Raw genomic sequence first — 6,158 nt, forward strand, 5'->3', positions numbered from 1 at the left:
GGATGTCTTGGCAACATATCCTAATCTAAGTGGAGAGGAACTTGAAGGAATGAAGGAACAACATTATGCATCTTTGCTTCGAGACTATGTAAGTACTATATATATGTGTGTGTTTTTATTGTTCATCATATAATATATATATATGCAAAATATTTAATTTAATATATATCCATATCAATTTTATGCGCAGATCCGGTCATACAGTGATAGAATTCCAGCATAGGTCAGAGATTTATCACATGGACCAGGGAGAAAAGTCATTTGTTGGCCGATAATGTTCACCCGAGGATACACGTTTCACACTTACGATCATGGAAAACATAAATCCACGTTCAACTATGGAGTTTGTATAAAAAACGGGTCATCTGAAGATCCTGATTTCTTTGGAGCTCTTCGGCAGATTTTCCAACTCTAGTATCCAGGATGTGATTGGTTTGATACAACGTCGGGACGCGGCTCACGAAAAAATAGATGGGGAGGTGTTGACATAAATCCGAAACATTCATATACAAAGTATGATCCTTTTATACTTTCGGATCAGACAGACCAAGTATACTTCATTCCATATCCGAAACATTCTGCGACATCGGTGAAACGACGACGAAAAGATCAATGCTCGGTTGTTTTGAAGATTAACCCACGAAGATTAATCGTGGATTCGTCGACAACACAAGATCTCGATGAGCCAATGCAAGAGCAACTCGAAGATCCGGTTCTTCCTATCCAACTAGATGATTACGACGATACACTTGCATTTCCTGACATAGAGGACGAGTTACTTGATGATTCGTCAAACGTACAAGACGATATCGACAAATTCGTTTCGAACCATGGTACAACTCCGGATGATGAAAGTGATGAAGATTCTATGTAGACTTGTTTCTTTTTTTTGTTTTCATATTTATTTATATTTTGAAGAATTTTCTTTGTATTTTGAGGCATTTTATTTTTTTTAAAAAAATTGTTAAATTCCAACGGGCATCCATTGGAATTTAATCACGAAAATCGAATGATCGCCAGTATTCCAACGGATGCCCATTGGAAATTTCCAACGGACATCCGTTGTAATGACTGAAACATTAAATCCGTTCCACGCACCTGGTGTCAATACATGCATATTCCAACGGATGCCCGTTAGAATCCATATTTCCAAAGGGCATCCATTGGAATTACTGAAACATTAAATCCGTTCATGGCACCTGGCGTCTATCGAGACAATCCAGGCATTTTCCAACGGATGCCCGTTAGAATATATATTTCTAACGGGCATCCGTTGGAAAAAGTGAGAGGAAATTAATGCGCGCACAGAATTCCAACAGATGTCCGTTGGAAATCCGTTGGAATTTTCGATTATATAATCCGAACGCCCCACTCTTCCTCCTCATTCATGGTAATATAGTTGTTATGTTTAAAATTAATATTTGTTTATGTTTTAAACATTAATAACTATTATTTTTTTCAGTTTCGTAGGCGTTATCAATTTTTCGGTGGATTGTTGGCAGGTTCTTCTGGAGCACCGCCACCACCTTCTCGTCTTTCGGATCCCGCGGATGCACCGCCGCTATTCCCAGAGATTGAAATAACTCTGGAGGAGGTAGAAGATATTTTAAACTTCTTCAACACTCGCGAGGTTCCGTTAATTGATCTCGAACTTGACGGGGTATTATGATAATTTTTTTAATTAATTTATTTAAATAAATATTTTAATTATATTATTAACTAATATTAATAATAAAATATAATTATTAGGTTTGGTGTTAACGATAAAGAGTTGAGGAAAAAATTTACGACAATAATAACGTCTAATTTTCCTCAACTCTACTATTGTTGGACGGTGGTACCCGACTACCTGAAACGTTCTTGGTGGCATTCATTCATCGTAAATTTTTTTAAATATTTAATTGAATATAAAAATTTATTAAATTTATTACTAACTCTAGTTTTTTTGTATAAAGCAAATTTTTGGTGGAAAAAAAGTACACCGATAAAGTTTACAAAGAATTTAACCAGCTCGGTATGCAGCGGTTGAAACAAATGATGAACAACGTCAAACGTCGTCATCAGCTGCATGGACTGGCACCAGATTGGGTAACAAATGACTTGTACCAACAACTTGTTTCGCATTGGAATTTGGAACATTTAAAAAATAAGAGTTCCCATGCGAAACAAAGTCGTCTGGCCCAAAAAATCGAGGGTGATGGTCCTCATCGTCATATCTCCGTTGTTAAATTATTCAATAAGCGGCAAAAAGAGATGAAATTATTTAAAATTTAATTTTTCATTTATTTTTAAAATTTTAATTTTTATTGCGTTAATAATTTTATAAATATATATATATATATATATTAGGAGAAAGAAATGGGGAAAACGTCGTCAATTGTAGAGTTGTCATTCGGACACACCAAAAGTCCGATGGACCATATGTCGATTCTCGTGCTGAACGCGTTATAAGCACGGTGACTCAGAGACTTACCCAACTCTCGCAAAATGTTGGCGACTCAGCGGGTTCTTCATCTGGTCTCTCTGCGATGGATCAAGAATATGTGGAGGTAAAAATTTTAATAATTTTTTTATAAATATTAAATTTTAGTATTTTAAATTTATTTTAAATATTTTATACAGTTTTCAGTCGGTCTCTCCAAATAAGGGCCGCACCTATGGATTGGAGCGGTTGTAAAGAGATTTGTTTGATGATTTCGGTGTTGCAATTCCTCCCGGTATGCAGAGTGATCTCGAACCACAATGGCGGATCGAGACACTCGAACAATAGTTTGCGGTGACGAGACAACAAGTGAGTAACCTCGAACAAATTGTTGAGTTTATGCGAGGTGATCGCCCACTCCACAACATGTCGCCGAGTTCGGGAGCAGAAACGACGACACGTATTTTTAGGACCAGTGAATGACGAAGAAACCCGTAGTGCCAATTAATTTTAATTACAATTTTTTTTTATTTAAATATTTTAATTTTAATTTTGTTTATTATATATTATATTTATATATATATATATATTTTTTAATTCCAACGGGCATTCCAACCGGTATCCGTTGGAATCAGCTATCGATTCCAACAGATATCCGTCACAAAGAGCGTTGCAAATTTCCAACACATTATTCCAACGGATATCCGTTATAATTTACCAACGGATAGCTGTTGTAAATGTCGTTGTAACATTCTGACGACGATTTCAATGGCAGTTCCAACGGATATCTGTGGCTAATGCCGTTGGAAATCCGTGAAAATTTTTCTAACGGAAATTCCAACAGATATCGGTGGAAATTTTGCCACGGATATGCCATTGGACTTCCGTTGGAATTATGCCACGGAAATATCCTTTGGAAATCCGTTGAAATATTTCAACGAATTCTCGCGTTGGAATTCCGTTGGAAATTACCACGGATTTCCAACGGAATCGAATTTCCAACGATGTTTTTCTAACAAAAATATCCGTTGGAAATCTGTTGGAAATGTCGATTTCCAACGGATTTTCGGCCTTTTCCAACGGATATGCCGGATGGAATTTGTGGTTTTTTTGTAGTGGTAGCTTGAGTTTTCTCTATGTGATCTCGTTTTCATCGTGCGACTATGTTAAATCGATGATTTGATTCTTGATTTAGATAGAGGACGTATCCATGAGCGTTTAGAAACAAATTTGACATGATTTGGTTGAGAAACGAGTGAGAATGAATCGATTGAAATCGGAGAAAAATCTGGAAAACGTGAAAATTTTGAGTTGTTCTAATTTCAGGACCCAGATCGGTTGGTCTAGAGTCTGGACCAGCATGTCTAGGTTAGAAACAAAGGAAAGCAACAGGTCTAGGCTAGATCCAGACTGACCAATCCAATACCTGGACCGACAGGTCCAGACTGAAAAGAGTAAAGAAAAGACCAAGGAGTCTTGGGATAAAACAGAGACTCTAGACCGATCGTTCTAGAGGTAGGACTGACCGGTCCATATCAGAAGTTCAGAACACATCGAAGCAGGCCGAGGAGCGAGGTCGAGGTGTCTCGAACGAAATCGAAGGGCTGAATTGAACTGATTCGATGACGGACCGACACGGTCCAACGGAGAAAGAGAAAAATTTACTAATCGAGTAATGACTTATGGTGAGATGTGTGACATGACTGTTAATTTAGTGCTCTATGATGTACTGCTATATGAGTTTTATTTTGATACATTTCATGTATTGACACTTAGTATGGTTATATGGATGAGTGTTTGATTCATAATATGTTATGAAATCCATGTATGGTTATGAACAACGCTAAACTCCCTAGTCATATATCATTGTGGGAACAATGATGTACTAAGACTAGTATGATGTGTGATAGATAATCATAAAGATGATCATGGATATTGGATACAATCACAATCATAGGTATTCATTGGAGAACGGAATACTGGAATGACCCGCATGAGATTGTCACATGGACTAGCGTCATGACTTGAATCTCATGTGACGGTTCCATGATTGGATCTTATGACCTAAGATGTCTACGTAATCCAACATGAGGAGTTGCATACTTTGAATACGTCAAACGTCCTGCGTAACAGGAGGACTATAAAGGCGCGTATCATGTACGACACGAATCATGTATTGGATTGTAGATAGTCAAGAAGGGATTTGTACCTCTCGTAAAAGATAGAGATATCGTTGGGCCTCTCGTGTGAGCGAGACTGTAGAAATGTGTGGCCACATTATAGACGAGCGTCGTCTATTTCATACAGTCGAACTCAGTGAACGAGAAAGCAGTTGAATCAGATAAGGTGGCTTTTTTCACGTCTTATGTTCGACATATGATATCGTGATACAAAAGGATCATCAACTAAAATCATCATTGATGTTCGTAAGATAACGAACAAACTCTATTCGAGCTAGGTAGTCATAGTGTCTTGCTAGAGACCGTCTATGACTTGTATACCCGAAATGGAGATTTCGGGTTATATTGCTATATCGGATGAGCCTACAGGGTCACACACACAGGAAGGATAATGCGCGAAAAAGAGATGAGAATAACCGAGACGACGATGTCCAGACCTACCGGTCCACAGGCTGGATCGATCGGTCTATAGCCTGGACCGATCGGTCCGGACGTCGAGAATTACTTATCTCACTCTAATTAGGGTTTTATGATCTATATAATTAGCGGCACACCTCCTAATCATTGGAGCATGATTTTTCAGACCTTTTGAGAGTTTAGGAGATCGAAAAACCCTGATCAATATAGATTCCTAAATCATGGCGCATTGGAGAACGAGTTTTCCAGTCCTAGCAGACAAGTTCCAAGCTGTTGGAATCCTTTCCGTCGTGTGGATACGTTTAGAGGGCGAGATAATCTCCCTGCCTTTGTGATCGGACGAACACGCTAATTGAAACAAACCTCCGATCGATTGAGATAAGTGTTCTAATGTTCCTACGAAATCAGGCATGCATGGTTTTAGGGTTTATAGAAAATTTTTGTTTTACATCCGCTGTGCAAATCCTAAAATCGATCTCTTAGGAATTAGATTCGCTGTAGAGATCCCAGGAATTTCCAACAATGACAACAAGTGATTTGTTGCGTGATTGTTTGAGGTAGTTTGTATAGCGTTAAATGGTATATCGGTCGAGGATCGGATACCACAATACAGGTGATTGTAGCGGGGATTAATATGCATGTTGTATGCTATATTTTGTAGCTCATTCGAGCGAGATGGGTAGAGCGTAATTGTGATTGTTTTTTCCTGATGAACCACGTGTTAGTATGTTGGGGAAGACACATATCAATACCGATTGACACTTGTAGTCGATACTATTTTGTGTGGGTACGCGCAAGGCGTACTTAGCCACGTGAGGTGACATTTCCATGACGAGCGCGTGAGGCGCACAGGGTCACGTGAGGTGATATTTACGTCACGAGAAGTGACGAGTGCGTGAGGTGTCATGTGAGGTGACCAGCACCGTCACGTGAGGTGATGAGGAATTGACGGTTAGCCCTAGCTACAATGTGATTGTACGGGCATGATTGTAATTGACATGTTAAGGTTACATGATATTATATATATATATATATAAAAAGAAATATAGATACAATGGAAACAAATCAGTTACACAATATTCGACATAATGATATTGTATCCATTATTATTCTCCATCATATCTCAAATCTTATTTTAC

The 6,158-nt window shown here is 38.3% G+C and overlaps 1 pseudogene; it reads left to right on the forward strand.

Annotated features, from left to right (window-relative positions):
* Positions 1-688: 688 nt before the first annotated feature.
* Positions 689-2,930, forward strand: LOC104810644 (annotated as a pseudogene).
* Positions 2,931-6,158: the final 3,228 nt, after the last annotated feature.

The sequence above is a fragment of the Tarenaya hassleriana genome, unplaced genomic scaffold (genome assembly GCF_000463585.1).
Source record: "Tarenaya hassleriana unplaced genomic scaffold, ASM46358v1 Cleome181, whole genome shotgun sequence".
Classification (NCBI taxonomy): Eukaryota; Viridiplantae; Streptophyta; class Magnoliopsida; order Brassicales; family Cleomaceae; genus Tarenaya; species Tarenaya hassleriana.